This window comes from Tursiops truncatus, chromosome 10 (genome assembly GCF_011762595.2).
Source record: "Tursiops truncatus isolate mTurTru1 chromosome 10, mTurTru1.mat.Y, whole genome shotgun sequence".
Lineage (NCBI taxonomy): Eukaryota > Metazoa > Chordata > Mammalia > Artiodactyla > Delphinidae > Tursiops > Tursiops truncatus.
Window position 1 is genome coordinate 32,078,921 of NC_047043.1, and position 23,656 is coordinate 32,102,576.

Consider the following 23,656-nt stretch of genomic DNA (forward strand, 5'->3'; position numbering starts at 1 on the left):
CTAATTAGCAAATATCCATTTGCCTTGTCTTTGGGTTCATTTAATTAATTCTGTGTTTTTCCATTTTGTATTAAAGTTTTTTAATTTAAATTTTACTTTTTTAATAGATAATGTCACATGGTCTGCAGTTTTAAAAGTACAGAAGGGTATAGTTAGGAAAAGTAAGGCACTTTCCTATCCCTTCCATTAGCCATTAAGTTCCCTCTCCTGGAGACAACTACTGTTTCCATTCCTTGTGTGTCCTTCTAGAGAGTTTCTGTACATTACAAGTGTGTTTATTTTTGTTTTTATACCAGTGGTAGCATGTATGCAAATTTTCTGCATTCGCCTTTTCGTTTAGGAGATTCCTCCATATCAGGATACATAGAGTTCCCTCATTTTTAAATAAGCTACCTACTATTCCAATGGAGATGTTTCATTTATTTAACAATCCCTTATTGATGATGTTTAAATCATTTCCAATCTTTTGTTCTCATAGACCATAGGCAATAAACGACCTGGTAAAAATGTAATTATGCACATGTGTATGCCTGTGGGTTAGATAAAATTTTAGAGCTAGAATCCCTGGATTACAGGATATGAGTGTATTTTAATTTTTAATTTTTGTCAAAATTATTTATGTGCAAATTTCAACAGTTATATAGTTCTACAAAGTTTGTTAAAAAAAAAAAAAGAACAAAAGAAAAGATAAAGGAAAAGAAAGCAGAGCAGTCCCTAGTCCCTTTCCCCCAACTTCTGCCTTCTCAGAGGCAAACACTGAATTATTTTAACTGCTTCCACATCTCAAAATAGCTTCCTTGTATTGCTTCTTTTCTGTTGTTTTGTTTGTTTTAAAGATTTTTTTTTAATGTGAACCATTTTTAAAGTCTTTATTTGTTGCAATATTGCTTCTATTTTATGTTTCGGTTTTTTGGCCACGAGGCATGTGGGATCTTAGCTCCCCGGCCAGGTATCAAACGCACACCCCCTGCATTGGAAGGCAAAGTCTTAACCACTGGACCGCCAGGGAAGTCCCCCTTGTACTGCTTCTTGATTTTTTTTTTCCATTTTAGGCATCATTTATGCACTTCCTGTTAGGAAAGATGAGGATTTCACTTTCTTTCATCCCCTGCCTGCACCATGTACCTATACCCTTCATATTCCTCCACCCTCCTAATGCAGTTATATTGTAATTTAGATAGGCAAACTTTCAGAGCTTACATTATTATGCTGATGAAAATTATTTATAGCTGAGCCATCCAGTAAAGTTTGATGACTTTTCTTTTCCTGAACAACTGTTTATTTTCCACTGAGTTAATAATTACCTTATTTTTCATTTTCATCATTTTCTCTGAGCACACCAGAATGTTCAAACCCTAATTCTCCACCAATTGTCTAAGTCTCTCATTATACTGAGTCACATCCAGTTGTCTATAAATTTTATCTTGTAGAAATCTCTGCTGGAGTTTTCTGACCTCCTCCTAAATGGACTGGCTGCCCTGTCAACCTAGAGCCAGCAGTGGATTTCCCATGACACTATGAAGCTTAAGCTTCAGGATCTTTCATTTGCCTTAGCAATGTGTCCACATGATGAGTTCTGTATAATTTGCAAAGCAAGATATTTTAACTTTGGTTAAATACATTGTCTCTTTCCTATCCAGCTTTCCGTCTGTCACAATTTCCCTCACATTGCAGTTTTGGAATCCAACCAAGGGGAAGTAAGTTGGAAATCCATTTAACTTGGATTGAGTTGGATTTATTTATGTAGTTTGAAGTCACATCTGTATAAAGTTAAGTTATTGTCAGTCATCCCAGTAGGAATTGCTATAGGAATATTCCTACCTTCTACTGTGCTAACTCACCCTGGGTTGTAACATGAAAGTGCAGGGTCAGAGGTTATAGCAAGATATGAACATGTCCTATGGTGCCGGACAGCAGAAATAGGTGTGTAGGGGCAGAGAAACAAGATCTGAATGTAAGGAGCCAGAAACTAGTCAGTAGAACAGTTTTTTCCATTCACCAGATGTAGGAGATTATAAGTGACGGATTCAGTTTCCAGCAATTTAGTTTTCTCCTATCAGGAAGATACTGATTAGTGCAACACATACAATTATAATTGCACTGTACAGTTTTTCTTCTTTGGTGGGAAACACATAAATAGAATTTATCAGAATTCTGCTTAAGCCTGTAGCACTATTACAAACAGTACTATGTATATGTAAAAGTTGCTTATTTCATACATCTCTACTATTGATAATAAAAACAAACTTTGATTAACCACAGCGGAGAAAAGACTGAATTATCTCCATATTCTCTCTAGAGAAAAATATCACAAAATCATTGTCATATGTAGAGATGACCAAAAAGTATACAGCATACACTTAAGATTTTTACATTTCATTGTATGCAAATTTTACCTCAAATGGAAAAAAGGCAAGGATTGTAAAAAAAAAATATTGATCTCCTATTAAGGATAGGCATCCTGAGGTAGTTGGTGGGAAATGTACTGACATCTGCAAATTGTTCGGTCTGATATGCATCAAAAAAATAAGATGAATTGATGGACAGAGAACTGGATAGATGGACAGATTTGTGATAAAGTATAGTAAAATGTTAAATGTAGAACTTAGGTGGTAGGTATATGGTATTGTAAAGTTCTTGTAAGTTTTTTTTTTTTTTTTTTTTGCAGTACGTGGGCCTCTCACTGTTGTGGCCTCTCCCACTGCGGAGCACAGGCTCTGGACGCGCAGGCTCAGCGGCCATGGCTCACGGGCCTAGCCGCTCTGTGGCATGTGGGATCTTCCCGGACCGGGGCACGAACCCATGTCCCCTGCATCGGCAGGCGGACTCTCAACCACTGCACCACCAGGGAAGCCCTCTTGTAAGTTTTTCCATAGGTTTAAAATTTTTCATAATAAATTATTGGGAGAAAAATTATGCAGCTGAAAAATATAGAGTAAAAAGTATTAGGGACATGAATCAAGTAGGTAACTCATGAAAATAATATTCTATTTTTCTGGATTTGTGTGATGTTTGTGGTATTTGTCAGCTCTTTAAAATTTATAGTTTGTTATGATTTATTTTCTCATTCTACATATTCATTTTCAAACCTAACTTTGTATTTTATTTTCTTAAAGAGGATCCCCAAATTGTATAAGCTTCAAGCTCCACAAAGCCTGGATCCACCCCGTCTGGTACACAGCCAACATTCTGAAATCTCTTTTCACATTCTCTTTGGAATCTCGTCTCCATTATCCTTAAGGTTCCCTTCATCCTTCCTGTGTTGAAGCTCCTGTTTACTGGATCCTATGTCTTCTTATTTTCTTCATTCTTGAATCTACCCCCGTTTTGGACCATGTATTCCACTAGTTTCCAAAGAAAGGTTGCATGAGAAATTCATTTTGGGGACCTTGCAATTATGAAATTATCTTTATTTTATTCTCCAACTTGACTGATAGTTTGTCTGAGTATTGAATTCTAGGTTGGAAATAATTTTCCTCCAGAATTTTGAAGGCAGTTTCCAGTTGTCTCTATCTTTCAATATGTTTACTGAGCAATCTAAAGTATTCTGATTTCTTTTCTTTTTTTTTTTTTTGGCTGCATTGGGTCTTCGTTGCTGCGCACGGGCTTTCTCTAGTTGCAGCAAGCTGGGGCTGCACTCTTCGTTGCAGTGAGCAGGCTCCAGTAGTTGTGGCATGTGGGCTCAGTAGTTGTGGCTCGCGGGCTCTAGAGTGCAGGCTTAGTAGTTGTGGCGCACGGGCTTAGTTGCTCCGTGGCATGTGGGATCTTCCTGGGCCAGGATCGAACCTGTGTCGCCTGCATTGGCAGGCGGATTCTTAACCATTGTGCCACTGGGGAAGTCCCCATTCTGATTTCTGATTCTTTATTTATGATGAGTTTTTCTATCTCTGGAAGTACAAAGGAGCTTCTTTTTATTCCTAGAGTTCTGAAATTTCACAACGATGTGACTCACTGTGGGTCAATTTCCATTCATTAATGCTGAGCACTAAGAGGGCCCTTTCAGTATGAAAACTCATGTCCTTACCATCTGGGAAATTTTAAAGAATTCATTTTTAAAAATAGTGTTCTCTCCTGTTTTTCTTTCCTCCTGTAATTCCTGGGCTAGTCTTCTATTTCTCTTATCGTTTGTCTCTTATTTCCATCTCTTTGCCTCTTTGCTTTTCCTTCTGGGAGATTTCCTCTTCAGTCTTTTTTTTTTTTTTTTGCCGTACGCGGGCCTCTCACTGTTGTGGGCTCTCCCGTTGCGGAGCACAGGCTCCGGATGCGCAGGCTCCGGATGCGCAGGCTCAGCGGCCATGGCTCACAGGCCCAGCCGCTCCGCGGCATGTGGGATCTTCCTGGACCGGGACACGAACCAGTGTCCCCTGCATCGGCAGGCGGACTCTCAACCACTGCGCCACCAGGGAAGCCCCATCTTCAGTCTTTTTAGTGAATTTTTCACTTCTTCTTCCCATTTTTCACTTCCAGGAATTCAGTTTTATTCATTGACTCCTTTAAAGAACATCCTGTTCTTTTTTGTTTTTTGAATTTTATTTTATTTTTTTATACAGCAGGTTCTTATTAGTTATCTATTTTATACATATTAGTGTATATATGTCAATCCCAATCTCCCATTTCATCCCACCACTGGCCCTCCGCCCCTGCGCCCCCCCCCCCTTCCTCCCTTGGTGTCCATATGTTTGTTCTCTACGTCTGTGTCTCTATTTCTGCCTTGCAAACCAGTTCGTCTGTACTATTTTTGTAGATTCCACATGTATGCATTAATATACGATATTTGTTTTTCTGACTTACTTCACTCTGTATGACAGTCTCTAGGTCCATCCACATCTCTACAAGAACATCTTGTTCTTATTTTATGGTTTCAATAGTGTGTCTCTGAGGGTATCAATTATAGGTATGGTTTGGGCTTGGTTTTGTTTTGTTGTTGGAGCTTTCTTCCCTCCTGTATAGCTTCGGTTTTATCCAGGTTTCTTCTTTTCTGTTACTTTTGGTCTCTATTTCTCATAGTAGAGGCTGTAATCTGTGGTTGTTGGCTCATTTTTAAGAGTGGGAGACTAAAAATCTGATGAGATGCTCTGAAAGCATGAGTAGGGTGTGTCAATTGTGAAACTTGCTGTAGGATGATCTGCCTGGGACGTTTTGCTGGGAAACCTCTGCTGTCAACATCTTTAGGTCTTTTGTCTTAGTCTTGCCAGATTTCTCATAGGAGACACTTATTCTCTTGCCTGGGTGGTAAATGGCGCTATCTTTTCCCACTGTCAAGGGAGTAGTTCAATATGGCATCCAATATCAGAACTTGCAGGAACAGAATTCCCAGCCTCCCAAGTTGAGTCAGTTAAACTCATTGTAGACTAGAAGGGATGGGTGTGTTCACTTTTTATTGCTAAAAGGGCACTAGTGTACATATATTTTTAAAAATCACACCCAGTCATCTATGGTCTGTAAACATCAGTTACTATAGGCATTTGTTTCAGTCCATTACTTATTGTTGCCAATGGTTACAATAGTTGAATTCTTCCATAGCTGAGCTTACACCCGTATAACTTTCTGTCTGCAAAGACTGTAAAATTGAATATTATTAATTAGAGTAAGTGGCTGTTCTCTATTATACATCCCACCCTGGTTTGGGAGATTCTTATGTGTTCAGTTTGTCCACAGCTGATGCATAAGAAGCGACCTCATGCTGTAAGGTTATGCTGCTTCCCAATGGAGGGAATAATGCCACATACCAAGGATTGGTCTTTGACCAGCAGGAGCCATCATGAAAAGATACAAGATCAGAGGAGCTATACTAGAAAAGGAAAATTCAATCAAAGACTTTTCAGATGATTTGGGGGATACTAAATTTGTGATTATGATCATATTCAGTGTTTCCTGGGCCTCCGTACTTCTCACCTTCCTGATTTGATTCCCGGACAGTAAGTTTATAATTTACCTACCATTTGGTTATAAGGAGTTTTAATTTTACTTTAATATTTCTGGTGAATTGTGAAATCATAAGTTCCTGTCCCAGATTACTCAGTGAATTATCGTCAGACTGGTCGCCCATATTGTGTAAAACCCAAAAGGGAGAGGGAACTTTCATTTTAGACTCCTATGTTTAGTTGTTATTTTTCCCAATTCATAATTATTTTCCCACTGTGCCTCAACCCTTCACTTGTGCTTTATCAAAGCTAAGTTTAAAACTCCTTATTTGTATTTCTCAGGCTCCTTCACAGGTGGCATCATCAGATATAAGGTATCAGGAATGTCATATTTCTGCACAACTTTCTAAGTAAGCTCCCTAAGAGTTGATTCCATAATGACTGTTTTTACCTAGTTAAGCATAAATTTTTCTGAGGACATACTTTTGGCCTTGATAGGCTGGGCAGCAGGGAAAATGATCTACCTTTCAGCAATGCGCAGGACGTCACCTCCAGGCTCAGAAGTAGGTAGGGGAAGGCCAACCTCACAGCGCTGTTGAATGTAGCACATTGGTTGTTAAATACTTCAGACCCTTGCCCTTGCCAAGGCAGCATCCGTTTCGCTGTGATCACTGTGTGATCACTCTTGTGTCCACTTGCCTGCCTCCCTCATCTTGTCAGAATGTCTCCGGCTTTGTTCCAACAGGATTCCTTACCAAGGATTTGGTGGCATCCACAAGAAGAACCAGGAGCTTAATTTTGTCGGGATTGCCAGTCAGTTGAATCAAGCAGCCAAGCCAATGGTCTAAACATTAATCACTGCCCAGGAACTTGAATACCTGAGAGAATTTCCTGTTTTTGTCTCTAGAGCCCAGTTTTATGTCATGGGACTGCCTTTAATCTTGCAGTGGGATGAGACCCCCTCATTCTCCTCTCGAAACGGCCCCCTCCCCCCCCCCAGGCTGGGTGTAGATTTTAAAGTGAGGTGGCAGAGCCACCCGTACATCCGGCAGCAGGTCTAAGAAGACAGCGCTTCCTCGGCAATGATGCCGGTGTCTGCAGGGGGCGCTCTTGCCCAGGGCTGGCCTCTGCAGCACCGGGAAGAGCGACGAACGTTGGTGGGGCTGGGCTTTCCTATCCCTGGGGTTCCTCTTCTTTAACAATGGAGCTTGCGTTTATTTGAACGTGACCTATTCCCACTGCACAGCTTGGGACGCAGAAATACTTGATGTCCATTTGTTGTTTTAGATTCAATAAGCAGCTGGTAACTGACATTCAAAGGGAGAAAGGGGTCCAGCATCCTCAGGACCGGAAACCTGAGGCCAATTCCTTCCTCTCCCTCAGGAATCCCAAAGAGGCTCTAGCCTCCATTAGCCAAGGAGGCACACCTCCTATACTGACGGATGATATGGACCCAGAGGAAGAGCAGCAGGTACAGCTGTCTATAAGGCTTCCGAAGCAGTGTGTGGTTCAGACCCCATACAAATTCTGATACAACACTGAAATGTGGGGCGTCTGTCTCCAGGGTCCAACATGACCATTAAAATCTATGGCTGCTTTTTAGTGGCAAGGTGCTTGAAGAACAAAAGCCTCTGTCTGGTCCCGGGTGAATGCCTCTACGCTCCAGAGATAGAGCCAAGCTGTATCTTTAAGGGCCCCTGCATTTTCTCCTGGTGGATAATGCATCCCTTTTCAGTCAAAAAAACAAGGGAAGACAGAGCTTCAGGCACAGTTGTTTCTGAATCATCCCTAATTAATATGTCGTAAGTTAATCAAGTAACTTCAATATCTTAACTAGGCCACCTGTTGAAATCCTGCTTTATCAGATGTGGCTCCTGGAGAACTAATATTTCACTGTGGCAGGACCGAGGGAATTGCTGCCCTTGCCAAAGGAAGGGTCATTATAAGTAGGTTGTCAGATTTAGCAAATAAAACTATGGTACACCCAGTTACATTTGAATTTCAGAGAAACAAAAATGATTTTTTGTGTGTGTGTGCAAGTATCTCCCAAATGTTGCATAGGATGTACTCACACTGAAAATCAATTTTTTTTTCTAAAATTCAAGTGCTAAGTGGGTGTCCTGTATTTTATCTGGCAACCCTAACTGTAAAAAGAAAGTTCTAACAATCTGAAAACTAAGATCCTGCAAGCAGCGCAGCACAGCCAAAACAAAACACAGCAAAGCAACACAAAACAAAACTTAGATTCTCAATCTCACTGGGCAGAGATAACCAGCATTAAGTTTCTCTGGATCTTAGTTTCCTTAACTGTAAAATGGGAATAATAATATTATCAGCCTTATAGAGTGTTAATGGGGGTTAAATGAGTCTGGCATATAGAAGGCACTGAATTATCTGTTATCAATTATGATAATTATTAATCATTAATATCATATATCATTCTTAAAAATTCAAATGGAGACATGTTATATGAATTGTTCTATACCTTGCTTTTGTTCACCTTTTATATCTTACTTATTCTTTTTCACAGATGCATAGAATTCCTTTTTAAAAATTAATTAGTTGCTATTGATGGTCATTTATTTTCAACCCTTTTCTATTTGATTACTGCTTCAGTGAACATCTTTGTGCTGCAAGGATTGTCCAAAGGCACTTCTTCTGGGTAGTCTAGGCAGTGAGCCAGTCACACTTGGAGCTGACCTCCGCTCTACTTCTCCTAGTGGGCGGGGCTACAACTGAACTCCTTGCCGGTGGAACCGGAAACCGGGCTCCCTCATCTAGGTGCTGGCAGCTGGCTTTCCCAGAGAACACAGTAAACAATGGCAAAAAGGCTGAGACTAGGATGCTTGGATGCAAAATTAAGAGGGTACTCAAATCTCAGTAATCAAGGAAAATAACATTTGATGCAATACTTTTTTTTTTTTTAAAGAAGATGTTGGGGGTAGGAGTTTATTAATTAATTTATTTATCTTTGCTATGTTGGGTCTTAGTTTCTGTGCGAGGGCTTTCTCTAGTTATGGCAAGCGGGGGCCACTCTTCATCGCGGTGCGCAGGCCTGTCACTATCGCGGCCTCTCCCGTTGCAGAGCATGGGCTCCAGACGCGCAGGCTCAGTAGTTGTGGCTCACGGGCCCAGTCGCTCCGCGGCATGTGGGATCCTCCCAGACCAGGGCTCTAACCCGTGTCCCCTGCATTAGCAGGCAGACTCCCAACCACTGCGCCACCAGGGAAGCCCCTAATGCAATACTTTTAAAAATTAATGTTAATTGCAAAAAAAAAAAAAAAAAATCCATGATGAGCAAAATATCAAAATTTTAAATGGAGACGGGATCAGTAATAGTGCTATGCCAAGTCCTTTTGGATTATACGTTAATTTTTACTTTAAAATATTTTATTAAAATATAATTTCTCTTGATTACTGTGTTTTTTGGTGCCCTCTTAAATTTTGCACCAGAGATGAGAGCCTTACTCACCTCACTCTAATGTCTAGACTCTGGCTGGCACCATATCCAGGTGGCACAATGTCCAAGCTTGTGCTTCATTGATAAGGTGGTTCTCATGCTTGCCCTAAAAGAATGGAGCCCCTCATGGCAAGGGGGTCCCTCCTATGGAACACAAACCCACATTGCATATACAGTAGACTGCTTGGTCCTAGCACACCTCTCCAGGGGCAAATGGGTTGATGAGGATCACAGGCCTTCTCTTGCTGGCTTTGACTTTTCTTTTCTTTTTTTTTTTTTTTAGTAGAAATGTATTTTTATAAGCTCAAGTTTTAAAAATGTTGCTTATTACAGATTGATTCAGGGGGAATGCTAGGTGTACTCAGTTGAATGCAAAAATATGCATTCTTTAAATGTCTATTCTTTATCCTGAGTCCTGTTACACAACAGGAGTCACTCCTGAAGGGATCTAAGACGACAAATCTTGTTTACATGGTTTTGTAAACATATAAGAATATATCTACAGTATAAAGAACTGCCAGTCCAAATGGTGTGTACACCACAAGTTTTGATAAATACAACCAATTTCCTCTCCTATGATAATGTATTAATTGACATTCCCACTAAAAGTATGTGGGAATAACTGTATCCCCATATTCTTTTGTTTGTTTGTTTGTTTCCCCATATTCTTGACAACATTGAGGATTGTGGCACTTCTTAATCTTTGCTAATTTTACAGATAAAATAATATTTCATTTTTGTTTTAATTTATAGTTCTTATTTATGAGCAAAACCAAGCACTTTAAGTCTTTTTATTTACAAAAAAATATATTTTTATAAATAAATATTTTTATTTACAAAAAATAAATATTTTTTATAAATAAATATTTTTATTGATAAAAAAATTTATAAAACATTAATATGTTCTTCTGTAAGTTCCCTGGTCCCATTTTTCAAGTAGATTATTGGTCTTTTCCTTATTGATTTGTTAATACTCTTTATATATTAAGGAAAATGACTCTGGCTGTTATATATTTGCAACTATTATCCCTGATTTTTTTTGTTGGTCTTTTGACTTTTTAATGATTTTTTTCACCTGAAGGAATGCTTTACATTTTTATGTAGTCAAAGTTATTAATATTTTTCTTTGTTGTACTGGATTTTGTATTTTATTTAAAAGTTGTTTCTCACAATGTTTATATGCTGTCTACCTAGGTTTTCTTCTAGTACCTTTTATGTCTTTATTTCATCTATTTACATCCATCTAGGATTTACTTGGGAATAAAGTAAGAAAGACATCTACCTCTTTTCTCCTAAATGACTAGCCAATATGATTTATTGAGAAACTATTTTTTCCCCCACTGATTTGAAATGCCACCCATATCACATTTAACATTCTCATTTGTATATGGGACTTGTCCTGAATTCTTTAATCTGTTATAATTGTGTATTCCTGAACCAGCACCAAATTGTTTCAAATAAGGAAGATTTGTAATGTGTTTTAGTATTCAATATTTGTTTTCCCTGGAGTTAATTATTGCCACCACCACCCCCGCATTTGTTTAGTTGTTTTTCTTAATGTCTTTATCATTAATTCACTTCAAATTCTTTGCCAGTGTATAAAGCTCTTCTCAAGATTGATTATTTTGTCAGTTTTAGCTTCCTGAAAAAAAATCTGGACTTGTTGGTCTGTATGCCTGGTGCATATTTGTCTGCCTTTGTCATTTGTCCTGGGGATTCCCTTGGCCTTTCTCCTGTGATAGAGCTCCAATTTTTGGACATTAGACCTTCCTTTTTCTTGGTTTACTATCATGTTTTAGTAAAGCATATCCTTCAATAGCTTCATAAGGAAGGATGCTTTGGAGGTAAATTTTTTCACAACTAAAAATGTCTTTACCTTACTCTCATACTTGAATTGCTAGGCATGGTACTCTAGGTTGAAAACCACTTTACTCCAGAATTTTGAAGACATTGTTCTGTTCTTTCTAGCTTTCTCTTATAGAAGTCAGAGCCATTTTTATCCTTCATCTTTTATATAGGCCTTTTGTTTTCCTCTCTAGAAATTTGGAGGATTTTTTTTCTTTGTCCCCTTTGCTCTGAGATTTCGCAATCATATGCCTTAGTATAGGTCTATTTTAATTCTTTGTTCTGAACGCTTTCAGTTTGGAAACTCATGCTCTCCAGTTCTGGGAAATTTTCTTGAATTACTTCTATAATGGTCTCCTCCCTTTTATGTTCACTGTTTATTCTTTCTGGAACTCGTATTGTTTTTGTATTGGGCCTCCTGGACCAGGCTTCTAATTTTTCTTGTCTTTTCTCTCTTATTTCCCATCTCTTTGTTTCTGTGCTGTACACTCTGGGAGATTTTCTCAATATCATCTTCCAAACCTTCTGTAGATTAAAAACAAATCTCTGATATCACGTCTTTAAATTTCAAGAGCTCTCTCTCACTCTTTTTCTCTGAATATATTTTCTTTATAGCAGCATATTCTTATTTTATGGATGCAATATCACAATAGCTTTTCATTTTTTGAAGGATATTAATGATAGTTTTTGTTTTGTTTGTTTTCCTCTCCTTGCATAATGGCCGTAATCCATTTCCTCCAAGTTCCTTTTTCTCTTTTCACATTTTGGTTTCTATGCTTCACGTTAGAAGTTTTCCTCAGATGCCTGGTGATCTTTGGTCATCTGCTCCTATTTAAGCTGATTGGAAGCTTTGATGGTGCTGAGAAGGATTTGTTGGGTGCTGTCCTTGATATATCTTCATGTCTTTCCTTGTGAGCTGGTCAGATTCCCCAAGTAAGTCTTCTCCAATCTCCTTGTGGAATGGTGAAAGGCAGGCTGACATCTTCTAGGAGCAGAGACAGAGGAGGGTAGAGGTTTCAGCATCCAGTACTTACACCTAACCCTGTTTTCTGGTACCCCTGCCCTCAAGTGTGCCTAGTGTCCTCCAGACCAGAAGAGCCGCCCCCTGCCCCCCAGGTTTTCCCTTTACAGAGAATAAACCTGCAGTCTTTTGCTGTGGTGGGACAGGTAGTTGGGAGAGTATTTAGGTCTCTAACTGCCTCTTAAACAGTATTTCAATCAGTTTTCTTTGTTTTATCCCTCCTTCAACCACCAAATGTAACTAGTTCCACCAATTCCTGAGCCTTTGGAGGATTCTGTGCTATAATTGGTTTGATTATTTTTCCCAATGCCACCTTAGAATCCTGTTCTCTCAGGTCTGAGTCCTTTACTTATAGAACAGCTGTTCATTTTTGTACATTTATTTTACAGTTAGACACTGTAGTGCATTTTCTTACTCTTAGGTCTTCAAAGTATACAATCTCAACATCTGCAAATAATGAAAATTTTCTTTCCCTTAACAGTTTTTATACTTTCTGTTTCTTTCCCTTCTATAATTGCATTGCCTTATACCTTCAGTACAACGTGAAAGAGCAGGGGCGATGTGGGCATCTTTGTCTTTTTCTAGGTTTACTGGGTGTCCTTTTAGAATTTCACCATTAAGCCTGATGCTGGTTTTGATACGACTGCATACATTTATTATGTTGAGGAAATAGTCCTCATTTCTATTAAGATATTTTTATCAGAAATTACTGTTGAATCGTTCAGATTCATGAGTGAAATTTGTCTGTAGTTTTCTTTCGGCTGCTGTGTTTTTCAGGGTTTGGTATCAGTGTAATACTGGTTTTGTAAAACAGTCTGAAAGCTTGCTTTCTCTTATGCTCTTGAACAGTTGAACAACATTGGAACTATCTGATGAGTAAATTTTAGAAATAATAGTGTCCAGTACTTGAACAGATTGGTGCTACACCATCCTTCAAATCAAATTATAGTTTGTAGGGTGATGCCTACCTCTCAGCAGATGCATATTATAAGCTGTAGTATCAGCAGAGGTAATATTGAATGAAATATGTAAAATTTACTTTCTGGAAGCTTCAGGGAGCCGGAAAAGGAGGAGAAGGAAAAGGAAAAGGAGGAGGAGGAAGTTGATTGTATTGTTTGGACAAGAATTTAGTTCAGCAGAACCATGCTTCTCTTCAGCAGGCCTGATAACATAGGACAAAGGAAAAGGAATAATACTGCTCCTTTCTCCACTGTCCTCAGACTTTGCCCACTATTCTGTGGTCTCCCCAGTCACCTTTGGAGAAACTTTCCCAGAGGAAACATGTGAGGCTGTCTTTGTACCACTGGAACAAGGTCTGGGGTTGCCACGTGCTGACAAACAGAAAAGCTCTGTGTTGATTTAGGGACTCGCTCATCCCTTTCTCTGCTGAAAGATGGTGTTTGATACATTCTACCAGATTGACTTGGCTGTCTAATTCAAGACCTAATGGCTTTTCAAAGTTTGTCTACCACCAGGAAAAATGCTGAGGTGGAAGGTTCTCGAAAGAGTTCAGTATGTTATAAGTGAGAAACTTCTGGCTATGTTTGCAAATGGAAGTTGCTGCCTCTAGAGGCTGAACAGGGTGTCTGGGTGACTTTTGTAATCCTCTAATGTCCACAACTCTATGACATGGGGATGTTTTGAAGATGTCTTCGTATTTTAATTAGGGCTTTGCACTTAGATCGTCTCTATCTTTAACTGTCATAATTGATGAGAGTCAGTAGAGTTCAAGTGACCAAGAACATAGACTCTGGATTCAGACAGACACAGTGTGAATCCCATTTCTGCTCTAATTAGCTATATGACCTTGGTCAAATTAATGAGCCTCTCAGAGCATCAGCTTATCTATAAAGAGGGGACGTCCTAGTACCTACTTCGTAAGGCTGATGTGAAAATGGAATGAATATTGGGTATAAGGCTTCTGACATGGTGTCTTATTACAGGACTTATTATATAGAAGCTATTGTTAATGCTGTTAATATTATTCTATAAGCCTTCTGAGACTGATACTTATATCACGAAATAGGAGCTTTTGGAGAGATACTGGTAAAATCCAGGCCTATCTGGGAGTAGATGGGAGCTGAGGACCTGTCAGTCAGTCCTGTGGTCCATCAGAAGACCCTGATCCCTGACTCTCCACTTCTTGCTCCTGAGTCTTTTGTCTTAGGGAAAATGGCAGAGACTTTTTGGATGCCTAAGTTCTGTCCTCTGAATGTAGACCGGACTCTTTTGTTACCGACTAGAGACTGGACTCTAGGTCTGCAAATCTGGTTGCTACTTCTGATTGGTCATCAAAAGAACAAAGGCCACCTCAGGGGAGTCGCTGCTCCCTGCGCCATCTGAGCTTTCTCTGGTCATCACAGTGTCCCCTCGCACCTTCTGGATAACACTGTGCAGCTCAGCTTCCCTTCCCTTTGACTCCAGCCACCTGTTGAGTCCTTTTTCTAACTGGTCAGCTAGGTTCCCAGGAATAGCCTAGACTGGCTACAGATGAAGAAGTTTGTTCCCTTCTCCCCCCCACTCTACCTTCTCTGCAATGTCCCCGCTTGCTCCCCCAGGGATCCTCCAGTCCCCATCTCCTTCCGTTACCCTGTGTTTACATTCTTCTTCCCATTAAAATCAGATTTTATATCTTCTATTCACAAAATTTAATAAGTGAATCAAATTACTGGGAGTGCGTGTTGGGCTCTTTTGCTGGTAATAGGAGTCTTCCTCGGTTTACCACAAATAATTCCCTTACCCCCAGTGGGAGGGTGGGGTACACAATTATTGCAAGGAGTCCACATGGTAATTAATCAGGGCTCTACAGGCACCTACAGTAGTTTCCCAGCTGGGCTTCATTGGAATTAGAACACAGCTCAGAGACCGGAAGGGGGTTCAGGACCCAGAGCTCTAAGGACAGTGATGTGTCCCCACCTGGGCAGGAGACTGCCCACTCCCCAGCATGACAGTGACACAGCCCCCTTCTGCCTCTGCTTCTCACACTTCTGTCACTACCAACCTACCTCTCACTCTTCTTTTCTCTGCCTCATGGCTTCTGTTCTCTCCAAGCTTCTGCTTATCGAGAGTTCTGGGCCTCTATGGTGTCTACTACCTCGTGATACTGCCTCCTGTCTGATGAGCAGGAGTTTTCATAGCATAGCTCCGTGCTGGCTGGGCCACACTCACTGTGTTGGTTTCCTACCTCTGGTCCATCCATCTGTGGCCATGGAAGATCTGTGGTTCTGTCTGGGGCTTTGCTCCTCTGCACAGGGATGTGGCAGGGACATGACTGTGCCCAGCACTCTGAACTTGGCTTTATTCAGGAAACGCTGTTATCCTTCCCACGAGCACAGAAGGGTTAAATTGGAATTTCAATGATTCCCAAACAGAGTGAATAGCAGACTCTCATGGGCAAATTTTTACAAATTCAAATTTCTAGGAGCCACTCATCTGTAAAATGGAGACAGTAATAACACTTACTAGATTGATGTGATCTATTCTTTTTTTTTTTTCCAGAATTTTTTTTGTGCTCTGTTTGTTATGAAAAACGGTTGGAAATCTAATGCCCCCCAAATAGGAACTTGTTAAGTCAGTGGTTTTCAAGGTCTGGGAAGAGAGAAAGGAACAGTATATCAGAAATGCTTGGGGAGCCCCATCCCTGATCTATGTCACCAGAATGGAGGCAGGGATTGAACTTCCCAGATTATATACCAGCTGCAACCCCCAGCCCCCAAAGCACTGCACTAAGTGACCTACAGTAATATATCCTTAAAATGGAATCTCACGTAGCCAGTCAAAACGATCTTGCAGGCGTGTATTTTTTTTTAACATGCAAAGGAGGTCATGATGGATCATTGAATAAAAAGGGCAGATTATAAAACAGGGGTAGGAAGTTTTAGAGAAAAGGTACATATAGGTATTTATGAATAATGAAGCATATGGAATATTAAAAGTATGTTTGGTAGACCTGCTGCATTAACATTACCTGGGAGCTTCATAGAAATGTAGAATCCGGGACCTCACTCCAGACCTACTCAATCTAAGTATGCATTTTTGACAAGATCAACACCTGGTTGGTGTGCAGAGTCAAGTCTGAGACTAATTGCTCTAGGGCACTGGCTCTTGTATTGGGTGCTCATCAGAATTCACCTGGGGAGCATTAAAAGAAATCCTGATGCCCAGGTAGCACCCAGGCCAATTAAATCGCAGTCTCTGTGGGTGGGACTGGGCATTGTATATCTTGGAACTCAGGTGATGCCGAGGAGCAGCCTGGGTCGGAAACACCAGCTGTGAGACTACACCCCAGCTGTTAGAGTGCTTATTCTGTGGATGGTGCCAACCTCATGCTTCTGATTTTGTTCTTTCTGCTTTTCTATATTTTCTGATTTTTGTTTAGGAAGCGTGCATTATTTTTATAGTGATAAAAAAAGTTATTTTAAATTAAAGAACCTAAATGAATGCGAGGCTCATCTGAAGTTTAGACAGCAACCTTGAAGTGAGGAAGATGTTTCAGAGCAGGATTCACCATAGAAAGGGGAGTAGAGGGCACATGCTCCCAGGTTGGGGGAGGGAGAGTGATAACAAAGCAATATGTTGTGCTATTTCTTTTAGTTTTAGTCATGATATTGAACTTTTAAAATTCTGTTTCGAAATAAAAACGATCAAAGAAAGCATGAGCTTTTAATGTTTAGCGAAAGGGAACATGGGTTAAATGTTGAAAAACCCTGTTTTAGAGGAAGAAGAGGAGTCATTCCATTTGCCACCTGACCTGGTGCATCTCTTCCCCTTAATAAAAGAAACTAAACGTTGCTGAGAGCTCGCTAACTGCCAGCATCATAATAGGCATTTCATTATCATTGCAATAATGCCGAGGAGCAGCATTACCATGTCCCCATTTTAAGGGAGACCGAGCCCTACAGAGGTTACTTAATTTGCATGTAACCCCTAGCCTTGCCAATATGGCAGCCACTGGCCACACACTGAGCACTTAAAACAAGGCTGGCCCGAATTGATATGTGCTGTGAGCATAAAATAGGCACCAGATTCCAAAGACTTAGTATGAAAAAAACTGTAAAATAGCTCATTAATAATGTTTCATATTAATTACACATGGAAGTGATATTGTTTTGGATGTATTGGGGATAAATAAGATATATTATTAAACTTTATTTCAGCTATTTCTTTTCCCCTTTTTAAATGTGGCTACTAGAAATTTAAAAATTATTTACGTGGCTTGCCTTTTGTGGTTCATACTTTATTTCTAGCCAGGCAGAGGCGACTAGGAGTTAGACCTAGGGGGATTATTTGTTGTTTATTCTCTTTGGAACCCTTCTAAGAGCAGAGGAAGAGGTGAGAGAGGAAGCAACCTCTCCCTGTCTGATGGAGGATTGGATGGAAAAGAGGTTAAAATCAGTTTGAGGGCATCCCTGCCAACTTTCTTTAGTGTACTGGTTCTCAGCCTCAGCTGAATTTTCAAATTTCCTGGAGAGCTTTTTAAAATCCTGATGTTCAGCCACACTACTGTCGGATCAAATCAAAATCTCTAGAGAATTTCTATTTTCCAAGATACCGAGTTTCAGCCAAGATTGAGAACAATGGCTTTAGCCAGATTTTTTAATCCATCCTGCCTGGGAACAAACTACAGCTGTCTAGGAAAGTAAGCCAGCAACTTTTAGAAAGCAGAGACCTTAGATGATATTGAGGGGTGTTCTTTGGGTCGTTATATATTTTCTTTAAGATTAAAAAAAATGAGGTTGCTTTATTTCTGTTTTGTGAATTAATCTTGAAAGAACGGGGTTGGTTTAGTTATCTTGAAAATTCAGTCTCTTGGCCACTAGGGGGATTGGATTAAAACACTTGCAGAAGGATAAGCCTTTGTCCCTTGGAGAAACTCCTTAGAGTGGAGGTAAATTGGCACTGTCATCCTGGTCGGCAAAGGAGCAGCTTGTATTGCTACTTTTTAACTTTTATTTGACTTAAATCCTATAGCTGAAAGGGCTTGACCTTTGTTTTGGTTTTTTTTAAATTGGGGTACAGTTGTTTTACAATGTTGTGTTAGTTTCTACTGTACAGCGAAGTGGAGTTCCCTGTGCTATACAACAGGTTCTCATTAGTTATCTATGTTATACATGTTAGTATATATATGTCAATCCCAATCTCCCAATTCTTCCCACCTCCCCTTTCTCCTCTTGGTGTCCATACGTTTGTTCTCTACATCTGTGTCTCTATTTCTGCCTTGCAAACAGGTTCATCTGTACCATTTTTCTAGATTCCACATATATGCATTAATATGCAATATTTGTTTTTCTCTTTCTGACTTACTTCACTCTGTATGACAGTCTCTAGGTCCATCCACATCTCTACAAATTGAAAGGGCTTGACCTTTGTGTCAATGAAAAGTGATATAATCTTTCTGAAGATCACTTTAGCAATATAATTATAGAAAATATTTATGGAGGGCTCACTCTGTGTCAGACACTGTGCTCAGTCCTTCACACACATTATCTCACTGAAATCCTCACAACAATCAGATACAGCAGGTACAATTATTATCTTAATTTCATATTAAAAAAACACAAGGGCTGGAGGGATTAGAGAACAAACCCCATGGCCACAGAGCTGGAAAATAAAAGATTTGAACCCAAGCAGTCTGTCCCTAGAACCTGCCTCTTAACCTCTAAATGATATCATATAAAATATACATAGACTTTGCCCCGTGATTTTAGTCCTAGGACTTTACTCAAGGAAATGATCAGACAACAGCATAATTCAGAACACAACTAGATCTAGAAAAATCTCAATGTCCCTATTCTTGTAGGAGACTAAACAGATTAGTGTATCGCCATAAAATGAAAAAATATGTAACAGCTAAGAGTACTGATATAGAAGTGATGTACTGAAATGGAAAAAATCTTCATGAAGTATTATTAAGTTAAAAAAGCAATTTAGAAAACATATACAGTACAATATCCAGAAAGAAAAAGCCAGCGGGTATGTGTGTAGGCGGGAACACTAAAACATTAACAGTGGCTATTTTTAGAGGGAATATCAGGAATTTTAACTTTCCTCTTTACATTTTTCCTTATATTCTAATTTTTTCATAATGTCTTTTCAGGCAGTAATTTTTTTTAGAGCAATGCAAACGAAGATATTTCAGCATATGAAAGAACAATGCCTGCTTAAAGGAAGTGAAAGGAGTTAGTGGGAACATCGTTGAGGTGGCCCTGGGCACTAAATTTAGCACTAGAACTCTGGCAGCCAAAGGAAAAAGAGAAACATGTCGGTTGTATAAATTTCATAGTATTTCATCTAGTGTTTTATGAGAGAGTCTCTTAGGTGGTTTTCTACATTTCTAACTGTTTACTCTTGCGCACTTCAGAGTGTGCGACCCTGCATAGATGCTACACGCATATCCCAATTCTCTGTTACCAAGTGCCCTGAACTTGATTGAACTTGTGTTCACTGAGTACCTGCCATGTACCAGGCTGGGGGCCGAGTGTTAAATCTTCTCTTCCTTGCAACAAAACTCTGATTCATACCTTCCGCTCATCCCCCACCTGGAGTCCCATCCCATGCAAATGCTTCTGGTTCTAAAGTCTAGTTCAAGCACCACTACTAGAGCCTCCAGGGCAAGCCAGTCATCCCCTTTTGAGATGCCTATTGTACCACCAGTCCTCATGGGACAATTCAGTACGTACACATTCCCTCATCTTTTCATAAGCATTCACTATGTCTCCCCTATTAGACCGGAAACAACCTGGGAACATGGGCCTATTTTCTCTTATGTATGGAACTCTGGAATTCTAGCATTTTAGAGTTTGAAGGGGATCCCTGACAGCTGGGATGACCAATGCACCCTGGTTTGTCTGGGACTTTCCTGGTTTTAGCACTGAAGGTCCCATATCCGGAAAACCTACTTAATCCTGGCAAGACAGCTGGGTACTTTCTGGGTACTCACTAATTATTATTTGATTAGTTGGATTATTTTATATGGTAAAATGCCTACTGGGCACATACCCATTTTTAGCTATATATTCACAAAATAATAACCCCTGTATTAACATGGCTCTCTCTACTGCTGTGTTAGTATAACCTTCAGGCAAACTCTGAAAGCAGGAAAAGGCAGGGGTTATTGGTCCAGCTGAGAAAAGGAAGGCAGAGAAGAGTTTTGTAAAATTTTCCAGGTATTAAGTGAGTAGTCAAAATTATGAATTGGGTCTTTTGATTCCTATTCAGGGCTCCCTGGAATTTGAAAATACCCACCATGGAGCTTCCATTGTTTTAAATAATTGCGCAAGGCTTTTGTGAAGAAAAATACAAATTGTAGTTTGAGATCCAAAAGCCTTGCATAAATGGAACGTGGAATATCATCATCTTTCTAAATGGAACAATTCAATATTATAAAGATTATTTCCCCAAAATTAGTTAATAAGTTGAATGCAGTTTTAACAAAAATTCCAACAAGATTTTTCTTAGAACGTGACAAAATTATTCTTAAGTTCGTCTGCTTACAAGACCCACTGACGAAGAGTTCAAGAAAATTTTGAAAAGGAACAGTTGTGAAGGGGGTAATTGTATTTCTAGGTTTTAAAAGTTAGTAAACCACAGTGCTTTAAGCAGTGAGGTGTTAGCACAGAATCGGTTGATCAATGGAATGAAATAAAAAGTCCAGAAAGAGAACCCAAAGCATCTTAGAAATTTGGTGTATGATAAAGCTGGTTCAGGTCAATGGGGAATGATTATTTTGTAAATGATGTTGGGCAAATAGACCGATCATTTAAATGCAAATAGGGACTTCCCTGGTGGCACAGTGGATAGGACTCTGTGCTCCCAATGCGGGGGGGCCCTGGTTCGATCCCTGGTCAGGGAACTAGATGCCACATGCATGCTGCAGCTAAGAGTTTGCATGCCACAACTAAGGAGCCCTGGAGCCGCAACTAAGGAGCCCGCCTGTTGCAACTAAGACCTGGTGCAACCAAATAAATAAATATTTTTTAAAAATAAATGCAAAACATTTAGGGCAAAAAAAAAAAAAATTTAGGGCTCTGGGGCTTCCCTGGTGGTGCAGTGGTTGAGAGTCCGCTTGCTGATGCAGGGGACACGGCTTCATGCCCTGGTCCGGGAAGATCCCGCATGCCGCGGAGCGGCTGGGCCCGTGAGCCATGGCCGCTGAGCCTGTGCGTCCGGAGCCTCTGCTCCGCAACGGGAAAGGCCACAACAGTGAGAGGCCTGCGTACCGCAAAAAAAAAAAAAAAAAATTTAGGGCTCTATCTCTCCCAAAGTGCCCAAACAAATTAACTTTTAATGTAAAAAAAATAATGCTGCAAAAGAATCAGAAGAAGAACCAGTGAATGTTTATGTGATCTTTGGGAGAAGAAAACCTTTCTAAATAAAACATGAAAGGCAGACGTCATAAGGGTGAAAACAGATTAAATTTGACTACATGAAAAATAAATTTTTAAAAGGTTTGATAGAAATGACAATGTGGGAAAAACCTTTGCTGTGTATATGACAATTTGAAAGAATTCTTACAAATCATTAAGAAAAAGATAAACATACTAATAGAAAAATGGCAAAGTACACAATTTGCCACGGAAGTACAAATTATTAAAAGTTCTATTTCCTTAGTAAGCAAATGAAAGTAAATAAAAACCAAAAAGTTCTCCCCCTCCATTTTTTATCTTACCTAATGATATTGGAAAAAAAAATTAAAACCATAATATCCTTTGCTGATGGGAGAATAAATCAGCAGCCTTCCTGTAAGGCCAGTTGTAATAGGAATTAGAGCCTTATTAACCTGTGTTCATTTTGATCCAGCAATTCCACAACTATATATATTTTTAAGTAATAATAAAAAATATGTGCAGATACCTCTTTATAACTATGTGTGTGGGAATTTTATTTATTGTAGTTAAGAGAAAGAAACAACTTAATGTCTAGTTCTAGGGAATTGGTTGCATAAATGACAGAATATTGCTCCAGTAGAATGAGAGGCAATTATACAAATATACTTTGCAGTTAATGTTGTAGAAAAATATTTAAGGACATGAAAAATATTCATGATGATATATATTGCTAAGTGAAAAAAAGTATGTTACTAGGCTGTATTCATAGCATGATCCTGTGTTTGTTTACCCACATATGTAAACATATACACAGAACATGACTTGTGCATTACAAATGATTTGTTCTCTTTTTATGTTTTTGCATTTCTACTGTACACATTAATGACTTTTTAATAAGAAAAATTAATAATTACTATTAATTATTGTTAAAGAGAACTTAGATCTTGGGTTAGTGTTTTTTTTTTTGAGGGTATGGAATTGTTTGTGTGCTATGATATATATTTCTGTAATGCTTGAATTTTGTTTACTGAATTTGATCATTTTTATAGTCAAAAGGAAACAATTTTAAAAAGTAAAAAAAGGGCTGGGGAACAAAGAAGTTCATACTCTTTAATCCAACAATTTAGCTTTTAGAAACTTTAGTTCTTAACCCTGAATATGAGTAAATATTTATACAGAGATTGCTCATCATAGCAGTATTTACAACAGAAAAAACAAACAAAAACCTGATAAAAAACATATAAGCACCATTTAAACAATACAGAGCTAGATAAATTATGACAGGCCCATTAGATGAACCTACAGCAGCATAGTGAAGTCAGCATGAATCCAGCCTGCCTGGATTCAAATCTCAGCTCCACCACTTACTTGCTGTGTGACTTTGCACAAGTTACTTAACCTCTCTGTTTCAATTTCCTCTAGTAAAATGAGGATAACAATAGTACCTACATCATTGGATGGTTATGAGGATTTTAAAGTCAGAGCCCATGCAGGAAACAGATGACACACTCAAATTAGATAATTTGAGTAGAGTTTAATAAAAGGACTCTTTACAGAGGTGTGGACAGGGTGTAGTGAAACCACCAAGGATAGTGCAGTACTCTGGGCAAGTAGTAGTAGGAAGTCATAGGGAGCAATTGGGCAGGTATGGGAACCTGGAGAGAGAGAGAGAGTTCCTAGGAGGAGCTGTGCTCTTTGTGAAAAGCCCAGTGACCCTTCATACCTTAACCTCACCCTCCAGGCTTCTGAGACATCTGTGATAAGTCTGCCACTGCTGCAATAATGGTGCATATAAACAACCCCAAATCTCACTGGCTACAAACTGCAGACATTTGTTTTTCTCACTCCCAGGTTGACTGAAGCAGCTCTGCTTCAGGCTTTGGGTTGTTTGGGTTCAGGTCAGCTTCCTGGGCCTCTTATTTTGGGAACAGCCACCAAGAGGCCAAACCAAACAGGCAAGTCCCTTTCAGGCCTCTGCTCACAACAAGTGTGCAAACATTCCATTGGCCAAAGCATGTCCCATGACTGAGACTAAAGTAAATAGAATAGAGCTATTTATATTCCACATACTCTAGTAGAAGGCAAACTCCCATGGCAAATCCTAACAAGGGAGAGAGGAAGAGAGTGGAGTTGGGAATGA

General features: G+C 39.4%; 1 protein-coding gene across 3 annotated transcripts in view; it reads left to right on the forward strand.

Annotated features, from left to right (window-relative positions):
* The window catches only part of TRERF1 (transcriptional regulating factor 1), a 296,865-nt gene that overhangs the window by 14,964 nt on the left and 258,245 nt on the right, over positions 1–23,656 (forward strand). For all 3 annotated transcript variants that reach the window (XM_073810717.1, XM_019949710.3, XM_073810715.1), the window contains exon 2: positions 2,669–2,860. The gene's annotated coding sequence lies outside the window, so the exon portion shown is untranslated. The remainder of the gene's footprint in view (positions 1–2,668; positions 2,861–23,656) is intronic.